We start from the raw sequence: 20,057 nt of genomic DNA on the forward strand, positions 1-20,057 counted from the left end.
ACATATTCTTCGACTGCAAGCATGTGTTTGCTTTGATTCATGCCCGGATCCAGCGGGATCAGAGCCCGCTCTCGCTATTGTATTCGTACCGGAAATTGCACCCCGGACTTCCGTTTCGTTCCGGCGGGATGTGATTCCGATGTCGGATCTGGAAGTCGCCAATTTGTTAGCGAGATCGATCAGGGAATTTGCATAGATGGAAAGATTTCTAGTTTATGTGGATTGTGGAAGAAAACCGAAGGAGATGCATTTCATTTCCAGAGGAAGCTCCATGGCGGTAATAAAGGATTTGTATTTTATAGTGTTCCTCTATCTATAACATAATGTAAAATGGAAGACTTCAATCGAGGGTTATACCCATATCCAAGACCTGTTACTCTTACTTTACTCATTTTTTTGGCTATTTTTCAAGGTCACATAAAGGTAATGAAGATCTTATCGATCAAACTTTTGCTGAAGTATATATGATCTTTTTAAATTCCAAGACGATTATTGTGACAAGTCCCTCCACAGAAATATTATTTCTTAGTTTTCATAACCAGTACCAAATAAAAGAATATATTGACAACTTCTCCAAATTCATACATTTGGAGATCCAATATGCACACATTTTTCTCATGTCAAAACCATAGAAGCATAAGATGAAAAAGTTAAAGCAATTCGAAAGTTTAATAAAATCATAATATTATTAATGGGAGGAAATTTATGAACCGCACCAACTCAATGTATACACTTCAGCTGTAGCGCTGGTCCAAGCTTACTGTGTAGAGCTTCGGCAGCCTGAGCTCGATGAACTGCGCAACCCGATTAACTCTAGATGATGTTCGAAGAGCTCTTGTGCGTTAGAAGAACTTTGCTGTTCCTGGACCAGCTTGGTGAAAAAAAAACCGGACACCAACCGCCATCTGACCAGAGTTATCAACTCATAACTGGAGGGAAAGCATCCCATTCCAGATTGGTTTGTTTTGGACTGGATCATTATTATTCCTAAAAATTAAGATTTGACAATTGCTAAGAATCGATAACATGCTTGAATTCGTGTTATAGATTGTTTTCGAGAATTTCACTTCACCGAATATTCTAACGGATATATGAGCAGAGAGGTTCACAGAGAGAAATAGCTGGATGTCAAGAGAACCTGCTTATCGATAGGTGTGTAATGCAGAAATCGATACAGTATAAGCGTAACCTTTCTATGGCTTGAATCGATACGACATCGTATCGTCGCATGAGCTTATCCTGATACCACTCTGGAGGACTGGCTTCACCTGGTTGGGCTAGAGTCCAGAGTGGTTCACTTTCAGTTCGCTGCTTGTCTGCATCTCACTATTGCCAATGTCCGTTGGCCTCAGAAACTGTGGCACCCCTGGAAACCGGGACCACAAGGTCACCCTTTTGTTTTATATGGATGACCTTAAACTTGATTGGTGAAAGTGTAAACGCATGCTATTGGTTTGGAATAGATATTTGCGAAATGGTTCGTCTAAAACAGGACGATCTAAGGATTACGGAATGTACAGCTCGTAGACGGAAGCATCCTGCACCACCAGAGAAACGTATCCTTCCTCGTATTAGAGCAACACTACTCACAAGAGGTAACCTCACTAGTACCTCACAAGTTCCAGCACAAACGCTGAGAGATCTTGTCATCGGAACTATCGGGAAAAACAAAATTGCTGCTACAAATATGCTTACCGTACCAATCTTACTCTACTCCTTTGAAGTAATGAAGTGGAATCGTGAGGAGATGTATCAACTCGACATAAAGACTCCATAGGAGTTTCAATCCCAAATCGTACGTTCCACGATTATACTTCCCCCGACAAGAGGGAGGCATGAACTTTTGAGTTTGGAGTATCTACATGACAGAGTTGTGTTATCAAGACACTCCATCAAGTCGTCATGAGTTTGGATTCCCGTCTCTGTATTATCCGCGATCAAGAGAAATCAGAAATTGAGTATTCCTCTTCGATGCAGCTGTCCAAGCGGCTGATGAACTTGGTTTAGTTTTTGACACTGAATGAGGTGATCACAAGTCTGCTACCATGTTGAAACCTTTTCAGCAAAATGTCCACATAGAAGCCGTACTCTAGTGAACAGAGGGGTTTATCATGTCATTCCAGGATAGTGTTTTGATACCTTAGTATACCATAGCCACATGATGGGTATAGAAGTTCCTGACACCAAGTGCCCTAAGGCGTCTGAGGCACTGAAAATGGTGAGGGATCGATATCTGAAAAGAATATTTACATGAACTCTCCAGCTTACAAATAACAAATGGACAGAGATTTATCGGCGATATCGTTCCGCTGACAGAACTGAACTTCAGTCGTGTTATTGCTAGTGAAAGTATTCAGAATCAATCGCTTAGAGAGAGTTGAAGCTTATGCTGAATATTCATAATAATCATTATCAATTTCTGGTTGCTGGTTTGTCAAATCAAAATTTCAACCCTACCCTCGAAATGATGATGAGTTTTGGCAAGGGGTGACATTAATGTTTTGGAATGACTTACCAATATGCGTCTTTGAGATCTTCCCCAACTGGTTATGTATACTTACCTGAAATGGAAAAAAATATATTCATACGTCTCGATTAAATAGACTTCGACCTTCAGTGACCCTGATTGCTGTGATATGTACACAGGCGAGTACTGAAGAATACTTTTCTACTGATGAATTTTATATTTCCACCAATGATTGAATTTCTGTTTTGGAAGATCAGGGTCACTTTAAATTATTTTATACTATTAATTACAATTATTTATTGAATTGGAACTGTTTCGAATCGATTCCAATCATTGAAATGCTATTTTTGGGTGTTTTATAGGAATAAACTTTGATCATGTACCTACTACTGAGTAGTGATAAGCAATTATTCTTCTTAAAAAATAATTGCATATCACTACTTATACTTATTTTTTATTTCAAAATTAATATTTTGACGACTGCAATGAAACATTTTGAAACTGCATTCACTTTCAACGATCCCTAAGCATTCCTATGCTAATGCTTTCGTAATAATCGTTCACAATATCCATTATATTGGCAATAAAATATAGCAAACAGCTGGTGCTTGAACATCACACTCATAAATAATGGTGAAATTTTAAATTAATAGCAAGTATAAACACTGCCAGACACGGTGCGGTGTATGAAGATATCTCAGAAAAAATGATTTATGGGAATATTGATCATATAATTAAAGTGTTGTTCGCTACAAGAACATCGGGAAAAGTATCCAGTATATTGAGTTATTCTGCAAAAATATTCAGTTGAGGTTACTTCCGCAACAGGTGAGCCGATTATAAATTTTTATTATGTCTGAGTAAATTTCTATTCCATCGTTACTGATTTCATGTGGAAATATTTTGCTGATTTCTCGGCAGGAAAAATTTTTGCAAAAAGATCTCTGTGAAGAAGTGTCAATCAAATCTAAATGAATCAAAATTCAACCCAAAATGGAAGACAAAGCTCGTTAGGCTACTTCAGATTTCTTTAATCATTATCCTCATTTATATCAAAGATGATTTCTGCTGTGGTCAATATTTCATTAACCTCCTTTCAGTTCTTAAGTTCTTCATTTATCATCACATCGCTTCTATTTTTTATATTATTTTAATGTTTCTCCTTAAATTGACCGTTAACTGTTATAACCGTCTCTTCTTCTTCTGGCAATGAATGTTTTCCAATGATCACTTCCAACCTCCAGTACTCTTCTTATTCTGATGTTATTATCCAGAGTTCAGCACTGATGAGGAAGTAGTCAATTACTTATTTCTGCCTAGGACTTGTTTCATTGAAAAAACTTTCGTATGTTTCATTATTTCGTTTTTCCAATTTTTATTTCATTTTGTAGGGTATATTATGTCATTCTTAGTTCGTTGATTTTTCGTTTGCTCCCCTTCTATTAATGTTGTAGCGACACGAAGATTTTTTCCTGTGGCATCTTCAATCATTGACTATCTATTAGAAATGTGAATTATTCAATGCTCATTCCTTCGTTTATATCCAGGGATACAAATCTTTCAACAATAAATATTTCCTTCACATATATCATATTTCTTTCCTTTATTACAAATGCCGTTGCAGCCCTTGCAGTTTCTTTTGTCTTTGCCCCCTCCTTGACCAATATATTCATTTTCTTTGTTTCTACACAATCTATCTCTTCTTTCATGTATCTTCTGTAAATTTTTCTTATACTTTCAGACGTTTCACATTTCACGTTGACAATTTATTATTCTGAAACATTCTGCTGTTCAATCGTGTTTTCCTTGGTTCATTATTTATTAATTTGATTGCAACTTTCTCCATATCAAATGTTTTGATGTTTACATTCCTACCTTTTTTTATTGCCACTTCAATCAGCTGTGTACAGTCATCTAATTATGAGTAGTTTTTAATTTTTTACCAGCGTCAACAACCAATAAATCATTATTCGGAATTCGTGTCAGAAATGATGATATTTTCCATCAACTTCATTGACATATGTCACCAAACAAGGTCAATTTGACGATAAACCAGGTTCCGAACTTTCTGTCGAACTGCATTTACTAGTTCTGATGGAGACTAGCCCGAGGTACTTAAAACAGATTTGTGATCTATTGTAGCACGTCCGATTGACTACAAGTTAATACCAGTTTCCATTGAGTCGCTTGTAAATTCATCGGCAAAATTGCAGTTACCCAACTTCAGAGCCATAATGTTGTTCAAGTGAGTTCCGCAATAACTCACATTGATTTATACGTTGCAACTTCGAACACGTTGAATGAAAATTAGGAATTACGAAGCAAGTATCAGCAACTTCGCTTTTATTTCAAATGTTATACTGGTATAACAGTTTTATTCAGCAATGTGAAACTATCAGATACTTCGAATGTGTCACTGTGACGATACATTTCTTCATAATCAATAATGAAAGGGCACACGTGGGGCAATCGTCGTTCAATTCTGTTGATAAGTTATTATTCAACAGTTTATGATATTGAACTTCATCAGTCCAACTGATGATACTGCTGTGTAGCTAAATGAATAAGTACTATTCTGATCATTTGATTTTAATTTAAGAGCCACCGGTAGACAGCTGTTTCAGTCTGTTGTGCATCGTCAGTACCGGGCAGGTTGTTCTTGATTGAAGACAAAATGTGAAAAATCACGAAAAGTATTTGATTGAAATAGTTGCGTAAACGCAAGCAAGACATAGGTGAAACTTCCATAGCTTCCTAGAGAGGCGCCTGTGCGAAAGTAGCAATTCACATTGGTTTTGAGTCGCTGGACATTAAATCCATTTGGAAAAACGTTCTTAGGAAGTTTATTTCACATGAACGCAGTTCTCCAAAGGAAAGAGTTCTTGAACAGTGAAGTTCGAGGTGTACTGAGTTGAACCTCAAAACGATGAGCAGCCACAGTCCGTCGCGTATTTTTTATATGTAAAGCTCTTGGAGGAATCGAATGTGCCAAGTCACTCGAACACTCTCCGTGAAAGTATCTATAGAAGAGAGACAAATCTCCAACCTTTCTTCGATGTTCCAGACTATCACGGTTGCAAGAATAGTTGCACTGCAGTAATATTCCAAGCAGCAAAAAGAACGACTCCCTGCATTAATGAATATATTTCAAAAGTCAGCTGTATTCTAGAGCACACATTTTAAAAACAAATAATGAAATGTCTCCAGGTGTTGCTGTTTTGACTGGTATCGAAGTCGACCGTAAGAGAGTCAAAGAGATCTAGACTCAATGTTTTTACTTACTTTGCTAAAGATAATCAAGGTCTGAAAAATCTTTGTCACACTTGTATTGATATATTCCATAAAAGCTGTGGATTTTAGTTCCGAGGTTTAAGTCCAACGAATTTTTGTGGTGAATTTTTAAAATGACAACTTTTTCATTTATTAATCGATTGGAATAAATCAAACACTAAAATCGGAATGAAGCTTACCACAATACATTAGTTAAAACCACGCCCATACTGATTGAGCCGTTTTTGAATTACCTCGCAAAATCTCTAAAAATTTGAAATACCTACCCACATATCAAGTACCTGAGTTTTGCCTAAGTTTCCACATTTGAAAAAATAGGTGGTTTGCAAATTTGGAGTTGGTCTTTCTATTTACAAAACTAATTTTATGGTCTTTTATTCTTTGGGAAAATGTTCTCTATGTTTGACCAATATACAGTTTTGGGCAAGAGCCACAAGTCAGTGTGAAAATCACACAATATTGTGAAATTAAGCATATAAATCATTGAATATGTAGAATATAGTTAGTAAAGACACGCTCGGAGAAGCCATTGTGTGACGAAACACGTGTTGCATTTTTGTAAAATGGTTCAGTAAAAATCTCACAATAAAGTGTTTTTTGAATATGTTAGTTATGGATTTTCATCAAATATCGGCCAATTCCATCATATTTTTCACATCACAGTAGCCTTTTCGTTATGAATAACAGTGGATAAAGTATGTTACGTAAAAACTACTGTGATAGCGATATTTTTGGAAATGAAGTTTGTCAAGACCCAATTGTTTCCAGAGTAGTTTGTGAAATTACTATGGATCTTCATCAAGTAACGGCCGAGTAAATAAGAAAACCGAATGATGTTATTTGAAAATATATTTTTGTTAAAAAAAATTATGATGAAATCTTCAATAACTGTTGTATAAGGATCTTTTCTGACTATTTTGAAGTTTTTGAAAATATAATTTTAAGCGGGTATAACGTCATCAGTCGGAGTTGAATTGCGCTGTTGATTAATAATAAATATCATCTGATTCAAATCCCTGGATAAGGAAACTGTCAAAAATTATCCTGGATCTGTACTGAGAGTTCATCAAACAAATTATACTACAAACAGAGAACCATCGTTCTCGTGAACATAAACTATTCTTCCCAATACATGAACCATGCACTGATATTGGACGCCTTGATATAACCCTGTCCGAAGCCGAATAATGATTTAATGTCTGCCGCAATGAAACTTTGTAACTCCATTAAGGCTAATGAATTGGATATGTGTATTTTAGTTCTTGGTTAATTATATAGGAAAATTGAACACGCAAATATTGACGACTGTTTCCTCTCATGTTACCAAAATCGATTGGGTATTGTGTTTGTACAAACACCGATTTATATGGTGACAATGTGTTCATTTGTAACTTGTATTTCAGTTTCTCTCGAATAAATTAGTTATGTTCCCTTTTTGTGATATACTATATCGAATGGAATTTCAAAGAAATATCTAAAATGGTACATATTGTTGAAGTGTGAAATACTTAATAAAATTAAATAGCGATATTTCAATATTCATTGTTTCTATTCAAATCAAATCAAATCAAAATTTATTCAATTCAGATTAAAATAAAATATAAACCGTTACAACTTACATCTATGAAGGATCGTGGCTATCTACGCCAAGCTTGTGTTACAGCCACGAATCCAATACAAGCAATACATTTACAAACTAAGATGAACCTACTAAATAGTTCTGGAAAGTCCTAGAAGGACGACCAAAATGATAAGCAGTCGTTTAGCATAACTAGAGCATCAAATATGAAAGAAGAAACAGAAACAACAGCTTGTGACATTGTTTTGAGTGATTGCAGTGAATTTCAATTCTATTTTCAATTTAGTATAACTTCTGATACATTTTAGTGACGGTGGTAAAGAGTTGTAGAGTTTTGGTCCAATGTATGTGATAAATTTTTGATTGTGAGTAAGTCGGCATCGTGGAACCTTTGCAATGTGGGAAGTGTGTGGACGAGTATTATATATATTCTGAACAAATGAACTCGTAGCACTGGCTGTCCATAATATACAACGGAAAGTATACAGTTTTCTTACACTATATATTCCACTCCCTTCATATAATGCTTGAGTATTATAGAATTTATTCTTTTTGAACATAATTTTTATGAGTGAGTTTTGGATCATTTCTGAATTACGTAAGGAAGATTTGAATATTCCGCCCCATATTATTAGACAATACCGTAAAATAGACTCGGCCAGGGCATCATATACAGTAAGCAACATTTTTCTACTGACTATATTTCTGAGTTGATAAAATTTGTAAGTGAGCTTACGTAATCTTTTTACCGTATAGTCAATATGATCATTCCAACGAAGGCACTGATCCACTGATTCAGTTTAATTGTTCAATTATCTCATAAGATCTCATAGAATAGAATAGAATAGAACTTTATTGGTCACGTTACATATCCATACAATACATTTGTAGCAAGTCAGTGGTCCACCTTTCGGAACAAGAGTTGAAGTAATGTACAATTTAAAAAGAAAAACCAATGCTTCCACTGTGAATAGGAATATTACACATAGGTACACATAAATATACATATACCTCCTTAGGCTCATCCTACACGACTAATAGTAAAAATACCTACAGTACAAGTATAAAAAAACAGTAAATACTATAAAATTGTCTAAAAGCACACTGAACCTCAATATCATATGGAGTTGTCGTTTCAAGGAGCTTAGAGAAATTCATTGATAGAATAAAAACAATATTTTAATAATAGTACTTTGTATTTTCTCTTGAATAAACCTAGAGGAAGTTGTTTCAAACTAGCTGGTAACTTGTTGAATAAATGCAGTTTAGGTGAGTTATTCCTGAACACGTCAAGTGGATAAAAAGGTATTTTGAACAGATTCGCTAATCTAGTATTATGATTATGAGATTTGAATACGTTCGAATAACAATGTTTGTTATCACGGCATAATAGACAAACAGGCAAGAACTGCATAAGAACTGCCCGATGCCAAAAAATATTGTTGAAATATATACTCAATAACACCACAACATTACAAAATATCACACAATGTTACAAAAAAAGTCCTATTTATATTCAATTTTACTTTCATAGAAAGAAAGATACCAGTAATGTCTTGATCTTGTCAGCACACATTTTCGAACAATTTAATTCTTACAAAAAGTGAAGAATTTTTTTCTTTTTTTAAAAATAAAGTAAAGTAAAGTAACGATGAGAAATTAACATCCATTAACATCAAATTATAATCTGTTACGCCCACAATAATAAGTTGGAAAATCAAATTATCGAGGCGTAATAAAACTAACTCAAAAACAAAACTCTAAAATCAAAATTAGTCAGCCGGTAGAGAGTTGGTAGATAAAATAAAATATTTGACACTGAGATATCAAAAACAATATTTATTAACTTCCCTCTTTGGGTAAGTACCCTTTTCACGAAAAAATGTAACCCTGGATAGAATTTCCGAAAGTTAGGGCCGTCGATATATCGGAACGTATTTTTGAACTCCACGGATTTTATATTCACAAATTGAAACTGTCAAACTTCTGAATAAGTGCAGTATGGTGCATGTGCAATTGCAATTATAAATGCAATATATATACATAAAGTTTAATATTAAATTTCACAAAAAGGATTTGAAGCTTTATATCTTCTATTGATTATCTGCGAGCTCTTTCGACAGCTGGTCGTACTGTCATCTTCTAGGCACTCCTCAAACTGAACTTGTCATCCTGTCGTCTGCCTCTTTATACGGTCCGAACGTCTCAACTCAGGTATTTCAGGTACTTTAGGTAAATTTGCCTAAGATTGTGTTAGATCTTCTCTAGGAATGTGTATGGTTTTGTTTAATATATTGAATGAGAGGTCTTGTTGTGTTTTGATTTGAACTTGTCTATGACTGTTAAATTTATGGATGTTCAAGTTTTCCCAAATGTCCTGCGGTTTCCTTTGTTGACTTGTTGACATCATTCAAAAAAAAATATAAATAAATAGATGAATTTCACTAGTTCGGACTTCCATTGTCTATTATATAAAATGATTTGAAATCCCTGAAACAAGTAAAAAAGAATAATCAAAAAGAATAGTTGAAAATAACAATTATATTAAGCAACAATAAACCTGAAATGAAATGATAGTGAAATAACCTACAAGTAAAAAATATAATAATTGAATAAATAAAAATTAAAGGAATGCAAAAAGAAAATAATAAAAAATAAAAAAATAAAAAAGTGTAGAGATTCCAAGTCACGTTAGTTCACGACGTTTCGATTGTTGGTATCTACAATCGTCTTCTGGTGATGACTGGACTGATTCCTCCGAGAGATGACTATTTTATAGGTCGTTGAAATACTTTCACTTCCTCTACTTTTCATTTTCCGCTTCACTGATTCCGTGAGAGATGACCGATTTGGCGGGAGTTGGTCATTTTTCGTTTGATGATGGGTTTCCATATGTTTCGTATATCTACGCTGGCCTGGCTGAATACGTTGTTGGACAACATGTATGCGGCTTCCTTAAATTTTCTCCTGAACCAATGTTCCTCTCTGTGCAAGATCTCAGCTTGGGACCACTCGATGTTGTGTTGATGGGTCCAAACATGGTCTGCTATTCCTGATTTGCTGGTTTCTCCTCGCTGTGTGTGCTTCTTGTGCTCGGCAATGCGAACATTCAATGGCCTCTTAGTTTCACCAATATAGGATTTTCCGCACTCACAGGGTATCCGGTAAATGCAATTCTTGGAATCGCAGTCCGCGTTTGGGGCCTGGTTTTCGTGAGGCTGCTACGGATAGTGTTACCGGATCTGAAACAGGTTCTAATGTTGTACTTGGAACCAATTCTTCTTATCCTCTCCGATAATCCTCTGATGTAGGGAAGTGCAAGCACTGGTTGTGACGGCTTCTCTTCCTTGCGAGGCTCCTGCTGTCTTTTAGCCAAAGTCTTTTCTACCATCGCTTTGGAGTATCCATTCCGCTGAAGATCATTTTTGATGATGTCTAGTTCCTTCTCGAGACCTTCCTTTGTATTACAGAGCCCAAAAGCACGGTCTAATAGAGTCTTGATGATTCCTCTTTTTGTCGATTGATGGTGGTTGGATTCGTGGTTCAGATACTGTCCCGTATGAGTGGATTTTCGGTAAACAGATGTTTCCCACTTAGTGTCGGTCCTCTTCACCAAAACGTCTAAGAATGGCAATTCATTGTGGATTTCCTTCTCCATTGTGAAAGTGATGGAAGGTCTCACGCTTTCTGAAACACATCAACAGCGTGAGACCTTCCATCACTTTCACAATGGAGAAGGAAATCCACAATGAATTGCCATTCTTAGACGTTTTGGTGAAGAGGACCGACACTAAGTGGGAAACATCTCGAGAAGGAACTAGACATCATCAAAAATGATCTTCAGCGGAATGGATACTCCAAAGCGATGGTAGAAAAGACTTTGGCTAAAAGACAGCAGGAGCCTCGCAAGGAAGAGAAGCCGTCACAACCAGTGCTTGCACTTCCCTACATCAGAGGATTATCGGAGAGGATAAGAAGAATTGGTTCCAAGTACAACATTAGAACCTGTTTCAGATCCGGTAACACTATCCGTAGCAGCCTTACGAAAACCAGGCCCCCAAACGCGGACTGCGATTCCAAGAATTGCATTTACCGGATACCCTGTGAGTGCGGAAAATTCTATATTGGTGAAACTAAGAGGCCATTGAATGTTCGCATTGCCGAGCACAAGAAGCACACACAGCGAGGAGAAACCAGCAAATCAGGAATAGCAGACCATGTTTGGACCCATCAACACAACATCGAGTGGTCCCAAGCTGAGATCTTGCACAGAGAGGAACATTGGTTCAGGAGAAAATTTAAGGAAGCCGCATACATGTTGTCCAACAACGTATTCAGCCAGGCCAGCGTAGATATACGAAACATATGGAAACCCATCATCAAACGAAAAATGACCAACTCCCGCCAAATCGGTCATCTCTCACGGAATCAGTGAAGCGGAAAATGGAAAGTAGAGGAAGTGAAAGTATTTCAACGACCTATAAAATAGTCATCTCTCGGAGGAATCAGTCCAGTCATCACCAGAAGACGATTGTAGATACCAACAATCGAAACGTCGTGAACTAACGTGACTTGGAATCTCTACACTTTTTATTTTTTTATTTTTTATTATTTTCTTTTTGCATTCCTTTAATTTTTATTTATTCAATTATTATATTTTTTACTTGTAGGTTATTTCTCTATCATTTCATTTCAGGTTTATTGTTGCTTAATATAATTGTTATTTTCAACTATTCTTTTTAATTATTCTTTTTTACTTGTTTCAGGGATTTCAAATCATTTTATATAATAGACAATGGAAGTCCGAACTAGTGAAATTCATCACGAAACATTGTCAATCACCTTCAAACAAAATAAATAGATGTTTCAAGTAATACAAGATTAATATTATTTACGAATATTTCCCCGTTAGTATATATACCATTGGATTCAATTTAAAATAATAAAAATATAATTTCAATGCATAAGGTTAATTGATAACTAATATTTACTATGTTCTAGGTGCTAACTAAAAAGATACCACTACTTGCTCTTACGAGTTCACTGAGTATTCTTGGTGATATGAAATGTTCCTTATATGTTAAAAGAAGCAAAAGTTGTACAAGGCAAAATTAATAAATGAAGTAGATCCTACTTGTATATTCCTTTGGAGGTTGTCCTTTCTTTTGCAATTCCCAACAATGGCTTTCTATACAAGGTCCGTCCAGTTTATAGGATTGGAGGAAGTCTATACTTTAACTAGCAGAGGAAATCAAGCAAGCTCTATCTAATAAGCAGGGATGAAGTTGTCTCCAAGCGGTTAGGTGTAAAGCAAAGTTCTAAACATGCATGCTAGCTAAATTGGTGTATACCTATAGGACATAGTGATGTGGAAGCTGGTAGTATCCTTCGTACTGAGAAAAATTAAAACTAGGTACTAAACGAAAAGAGACCTGAAAAGACAAAAAAGTTACTAACCTGTGGATTCATTAATACATACGAAATGCACTTATTAGAAGATAATCCCCAGAATTTGGGGGGTGGTCTCAGAGACCGTCAGGAAACTTTTAAGGTTAGTTGAAAACCGAAATTCACATTGGATAGTTAAAATATCAATCCTATGTCAATTTTCTTGATGGTTTTATAACTACTTTTCATTTTTCAGACTCGGAAAACCCTCTATAAATCGAGAAATCAGAACTACATGTTCCACTTTGATAAGCCCACAATAAAAAGGAAAAGGAAACAGAGATATATTCTGGAGGTCAAACTAGGGATATTAGTGACAGTTTATCAAAGTTGAGAATACTGAAGATGAATGACATCCTTTCTGTCAAATTCCGGCTAATTCAGCCGGCTAATTCAGATTGGAAAGTTCACCAAATTAGAAAGAATTGATTAGAACAGAACCTGTAAAAAAACTAACACACCAGCTGAGGCAGAACCAAAATCTTTGGCATGGAGCCAGATTGGGAAAAGTGTGTCTATAAAACAATATGAAGAGTACAGGGAACATACAACCAGAAACCACTTCATGAAAGGACCGAGAAAAAAATGAAAGATCTACTTCAACGAAGTCGGGTTCGACTCAAATCAAAATCACATGGACACTTTCCATTGAAACAACACCTGAACACCTAAAGGAGGCCCTCAACTGCAGACAATGCAACTGAGTGACACGACTAGTTATATTGTATACGAATGTGATGCATTGGATAAGCAATCTATGGACAACATACATTATGTCCAGAAGAATATGACAAACATCCAACAAGAGACTTGTAAAAATTAGTACAGGCTCCAAACAGGAACAAAACTTGTACAGAGGCTATAAAAATAAACACCCACTCGTCTCGGTACGTTTGAAAAGAGAAATTAATTACCAACGAACGCAATAAACAAATTTAGGGAGGGCATGAACTAATTTCAGTCTTACAGAATTCTAAATCACCCCTTAAGGCTCGAACTGGCAAGTGGGAGGTGAGATAATTAATCATCATGATCGGTAAACCTCTTAAAACGAAGGTACATCACGATTCCGAAGGTGGATACAATTTGCAACTTGATTGCAAGCCCATTAATAAAAATGAATATAGAATGTAATAGTACATTAATTGGGAGTGCATACTTGGGTGAGGTATTCAAGGGAGATAGCCAGCGTTAGCAGTTGTGATGAAGGTTAGTGAAGATTTATAATCGTGAAAGATCCAAGGAAAGATTCAACCTCATAACAATATGACTTACTAGAAATTTTGTGCGTATTACTTCTGAAACTTCTACGAAAGACAAAGAAAATGAAAGTGGTAAAAAACATAGAAATTTTCATATCTCTTTTCATCATGATCTCCTACCACGTAGTAACGGCTACATCCATCAATTTATTGAAAGACAAATCATCTTCGATATAATATTTTACATATTTCGTATTCATCATTTTTGTCATAAATCATAATATTACAAAAAATTCTGTGGAAGCATCTTTAGTGCTGTTTCCTGGCAGATCCCAGTCTCATAATCATTAAGTATGGTTAGGAGCATTTCATCTTTTTCAGGCTCACATTCAGGCTCTCAGCTAAAAGTCCACAATTAATAGAGCTACTAGTAATTTTTTATTCCACCGTAGTATTGAAATTTTTCTTATTTTCAATAGTATCTAAGTCAGTGTATTCAAGTGGTTTCACCCTCAGACTGTAAAAAGTCATCTCTGTCATTCATCTCTGCATCAATTTGGTTCAGGAGAAAAGTAGTTTTGATATTTTTGGGAAAGAAAGTTTTTGGCTTTCTACTACCTCATCTGATACAAAAAAAAATGGATGAGAGAATCTTCCGAAGAAAGGAAGGAAGTAATCAATTTGAAAATAAGTAACTCTATACATGGATGTGTAGATCATGCAAAGAAGTAACTTTCAGACACAAACTGAAAGAAAGTCCTCCTGAAACAGCTACTTTCATATAAACATTGAATTACACGAAAGAAAAAAAATTCTTTCGAAACAAATACTTCTATATGAACACTGAATTATACAGAAGATACTTTTCTCTATTCAGTTTGTATATCGAACATTTGTTGAGGAATAAGAATCAGATATCATTCATATGAGTTCTACTTTGAATGAATGGTAATAAATTGTACTCACATGGAACACTGTCACCCTAACTGGTATACACCGTGTTTCGTCTTAAGACACTTGCCCTAAGGCTCTTCAGTACCAAATTGGATAATATTAAAGAAAATACACACACTTCATTCATGAATTACGATTTTGAATGTCACGGAATAAACTTGATCTGCTTATGTCATCGATGACATCGTAATGACATTCATTCACCTATTTGATTTAATCCCAGCCATGAGGAATCAAATAGTTTTGATAGTTATAGAAAATGTGAAGTACCTCCATTGATGCCGACTGTTACGAACTAGTACCCGAAAGCCAAAAAAAGCGACAAAACGTTTTTACTTTCAGTCGCATCTGATAAATCACAAATTACTTTTCCAAATCAAAAGGCAGTTCCGGTGGATATTGTCCAAAAAAATCGCTCTCATGAATTCCATACTTGTGATGCACTGTTTGGAACCTTTCGTGTAGTAATAAATATTACTGGAGTTTTTCCCCTCACTAAACCGTTATTTAAACACCTCGACACGTGTTTCGATTACCAAGTGATCATCTTCAAGAGGAAGATCATCATTACTTGAGAGCGATAATTATGCCGTTCAGACGTAAAAACTGTATCCTCCCTAAATACCCTTGTTAGGGATCTTGAGTATTTCTAATAGTAACAACATTTTCGGAAATAATCGGAGTTCGTGTCTAATTGAACTGTATGCCTCCATACATACAGCCCGATCTGCAAATGTGTTCCAATAATTGAAAATCTATTGCGGCATTTCTATCGCCAACAGCATATGCTGGAATAACTTCAATGAAGAATCCTGCACTGACACCTGTCGGATATATAATCCAACGCCCTTCGTGGTATTAGCCAAGGGAGTAGTTGTTTTCTGATAGGTATCAGTCCATTAACGTACAGTGTAGGTAATTTGAGACTACCTGAACGAATTGTTTCTTTAGATGATTTGATTTACAGCTAGTCTTCAAGTACATATGCCCACTGACTATATGTATGTGGAAATACTAAATTATTAGTAAGGAAACATTTTTTGAAAACAAGTTTTTATTTACAAGCAAGGAAAAAAATATTTTTATTCAATAAAAGAGGTTAAACTCGAAACCAACTTTTATGTCATATTAATTGTGAAATATTACAAATTGATGGGTCTGACTTTTTTGTCTTTTCGAAACATGGTAAATGAAAGTTTTTAAAAATTGTATTCTTACTCATAATTCATTATCAATTTCAATAGATTCTTCACTTGAATAATCACGCTTGAGTAGATACAAATTATACATAGCTTCTTTATTATTTAGATAACGTGGCACCATGTAATTTCAGAGGCTCAACCACACGGAAAAGACATATTCACGTCCAATGAACTTTTCTACACTAATCACCTTCACGATATTCATTCGTTCGTCCACTTCACAAATCATATTTTCGTTGAACGTGGAACGACGTAATAAGATTTATCTCGAGTACGTCTAGGTATTCAACTGGGAGTGCTTTGAAGGGCTATAAAGTGAAATTATATGACAAATGATTCAAACGTTTCAAATAAGACGAATCCTTCAGGTTAAGACAAGACACTGCTTCGTCCCATTCGTCTTCATTTGTTTCCAGTCGTAACTCCTATTGCATAAGAAAGTTTATAGAATTTTTTTTAATGTGAATTCAGTTGTATGATTGACAGTAAAATGGTTAAGATAATTTGATTACACATTCAATTTGGAATAATTGATGTTCTAAACTGAAAATTATGTTTGATTTTTTTGAAGGGAAATATTTTCTTGAAATGCACTGTAGAAAAATCCTTAGGTCTGAAATCGATGTATGTGCGACAGTTGCGATTTACTGAGTTTAAGTTACTGTAGACTGTATTATTCAGAAAAAACCATCTCTGGAAGATGTCGAGCTGCAACAATTACCAGAGGAAATACTGTTCTGAAATTGAAGATAGTTGAAATTCCAGAATGAAATGTACAAATAGTTTATGATGTTTCGGGAAATAAAATCATACCAATTGCTCTAAGAAACATAGAAGGATAATGGTGGATAAATATCTAATGTTGAAGCTACCGTCAAATCTTTCAAGTATGTACGTACCAAAATGGAGAAAGATATTCGAAATTGCAACTGAATGCTACACTCATGATTTAATAATAAAATTTTCGAATACATTCACACAATAATTTAAGTCAATTTATTTTGGGAGTACAATTACAAACTACCAGGTGTATCTAATAAACGTATAAACTGAGCAGTGAAATGTCTATAGTCAATTTAGACAATTCAAACAAGCGTTTAAAGGCGCGAACTGTCATGACGTCATACTGTATCAGTCCAGACGCACGCATATGGCGCAGGCTGTGACTGCAGTTTAAATCTACTGATTTAAACGGCTGCAGAGAAAAGCTTTTGTGTAAAATGTAAAATATGATGAGGTCCTGTTTTTCAATAGATTGGTATTATTAAGTGGTTCAGCTTTGTGTGTTGTTGAATTTATAAATCTAACAATGACTTTCAACTTCAAACGCAATGGAACACAAAAAGTATTACAAATATTGCATTGTGCCTTGATTGATGACTAATTAAGTTAGGTTCTATTATCAAATGATTATATCCTTTTATGATAATATATATATAATATATATTTTTATACTTTTGAGGTATACAAAAACAATGGCTTTGCTTCATATTGTATCTATGAAATCTATTATGTACGTTTAGTTCTTACTTGTCAATTTTAACTCCGCGTACTTCGCGTACCAAGAGAAAAATATTCAGCTTCTTTAATAAATTTCGCTACCATAAACATATCAACAACTGGCAGATTATCGGATTGACCTTTTGTAAATCCGTTGTCGGTCATATTTTTCGAATTTACACACTTGATAGTAAATAAGACTGTGTAAAATTAACTAAATACAGTAAAAATCACTGATTTGGATGAAAATATCACAATAAACAACAGAAACTTCAAAACAGCAAACGCAACAGTTCAACATAAATGGAATGGCGACTGGCGAAATACAGTATGACCTCACATCCAATGACTGGGCGTTTTTGGTCACGTGACGAAATTTTAATTTTTAGTAAACTTTGTTTCTATAGAATGAATAGCATTTGAAAAATTTTTTTCTGGTAATAAAGGCTTTATTACAATGATATCTTTCGATTCTCAATGCAATCTTCATGATTACATTTTTATGCAAGTTCCCTATTATAGTGTGGTGGTGTTCCAATACTATTGTATACTTCTCTAAATATTCAATCTACAACTCTTTCATGAATAGAATCTAGCTTAACAACCTTTAATGCTTTGAAAGGGCAAATTAGACCTTCTTTGAAATATTTCCCATAAACTGGTACTCAAAAACGTAAATATATTTTTAAAAATATCTCATCTAATGCAGTTCGAAGTTCTGAAAAATGTCAGTTGCCACTTTAACACAATGCAAAACAACTCAATATCCCTATTACGAAACATTTACCACTTCAATAATCGATATTATCGTTTAACGAGGAGTGGAGTAACATTAAATATTTTATATGCGATTGTCTCTTGACAAATCCAATTTGATTCTGCCTACGCCGAACGCATATCTGAATCTAATAATTGAGGATGAATAGTTGGTTCTTATTTCTTATCAATCAGACATAAAGAATCTTAATAGGTTCCAAATACAACTAACATGGATTGTGTTTAGACACTTTACTGTCTGTAAAGACGAAGGTTAGCAACTGGAGAAACGTTTAATGCCAGTGAGTTTCTTATGGAAAATTTCAGATTGATAGCAATAATGAAAATAATTACAGGTTCCCTATATAATTCACGAAATAATAATACATCTGTGGGACTTGATTGATCATAATGATAGACATAAATATAATAGGAAAAAAGTTACACACTATTCACTAAAAATGTGTCGTTCTGTCTAATCACAGGGTTATAAAAAATGAGTAACACCAGAACATACATCTTCCACATTAAGCCATTCATCAATACTGTTAGCCATCACGTATAATTAATTAACAAAAAAACTATTTTATTTTGGTAGAGTCAGCTACATCGTATAAAGTTCTATAATTTTTATCTCTAATTACGACTCTAGAGTATACCTCATAACTCTCAGTTCAACTCATCACAGGTGATTATCATTACTTTTTCCTTCCGTAAAATACTCTTCTTCAAATTAAAACAGATAGCATTGTGACATTCCAGGTGTGGTTCCAGCAATGAAAAAGATATAACATGGGAGTGAATATGAAAAACGACTTTACATACACGGTAAAACTCATGTATATGTATATTTCAGAATATGAAATTAATTTCGTGTGAATTATCGAAGAAGAGTTATTCGATGTTGAAAATTTATGAGACTAACGAATGAATGTTGGTCAACTCTAAGGCTCATTATTTTATTTCCACTAAAACTTTGAACTGTCCTGGTTTTTCGAAATGGAACATAAACCTTATATTGTTATATATAAAAATTTACGTAATTTACTAAAATAAATGTGAAGATTGCGATGCAAAATATTAAGAACAGACTAAAAGATCTATTAAAATTAGATATAAGGAACACATCTAAGGAGCACACCTAGAATATGGAACACCAGACATCAGCAGTCGCCCATTATATTTTGCAACAAAACCACTACATAGACTTTCGTTCATTAAGAGTAGTTAGACAAGTTAACAACAGGCATCTAGATGTATATGAGATAGTAGAAATAAATGAACATAATATCATTATGAATAACGATGGTGGACCAATACCAATATAGTATACATATAGCTTGTTGAAATAATATTTTAATTATCAGATTTACCTGACTATTACATAAGGACACATTGTGAAATTAATTTAAGACTAGTAGATGAGGCAACATTGTAAAATTAATTTAAGACAATTAAAATGCAGGTACGTAGCAGAGGTATCTATGATATAAATAAGGATAACATTGTATGTTATCCTTATGTATGTATGTAAACACGTGTCGAGGTGTTGAAATAACGGTTTGGTTTTGGGATAAAACTCCAGTAATATTTAAATAATTTTTGTGGTATTTTTGGGCTGTTTCGGCAGCGCTTTGGTTTAATTTGAATTCGTAGAG

At 34.6% G+C, this 20,057-nt stretch overlaps 1 long non-coding RNA gene across 1 annotated transcript; it reads right to left on the reverse strand.

Moving 5' to 3' along the window:
- Nucleotides 1-536: 536 nt before the first annotated feature.
- LOC141481374 (uncharacterized) lies at nucleotides 537-4,738 on the reverse strand. The gene is made up of 3 exons (XR_012464922.1): nucleotides 4,343-4,738; nucleotides 2,516-2,561; nucleotides 537-987 (listed from the first exon to the last, which is right to left on the reverse strand). It is a non-coding gene; the product is annotated as an uncharacterized lncRNA (long non-coding RNA).
- Nucleotides 4,739-20,057: the final 15,319 nt, after the last annotated feature.

This window comes from Leptinotarsa decemlineata, unplaced genomic scaffold (assembly GCF_025532065.1).
Source record: "Leptinotarsa decemlineata unplaced genomic scaffold, Ldec_3_MD MMD2_tig00000199_RagTag_RagTag, whole genome shotgun sequence".
Taxonomy (NCBI): domain Eukaryota; kingdom Metazoa; phylum Arthropoda; class Insecta; order Coleoptera; family Chrysomelidae; genus Leptinotarsa; species Leptinotarsa decemlineata.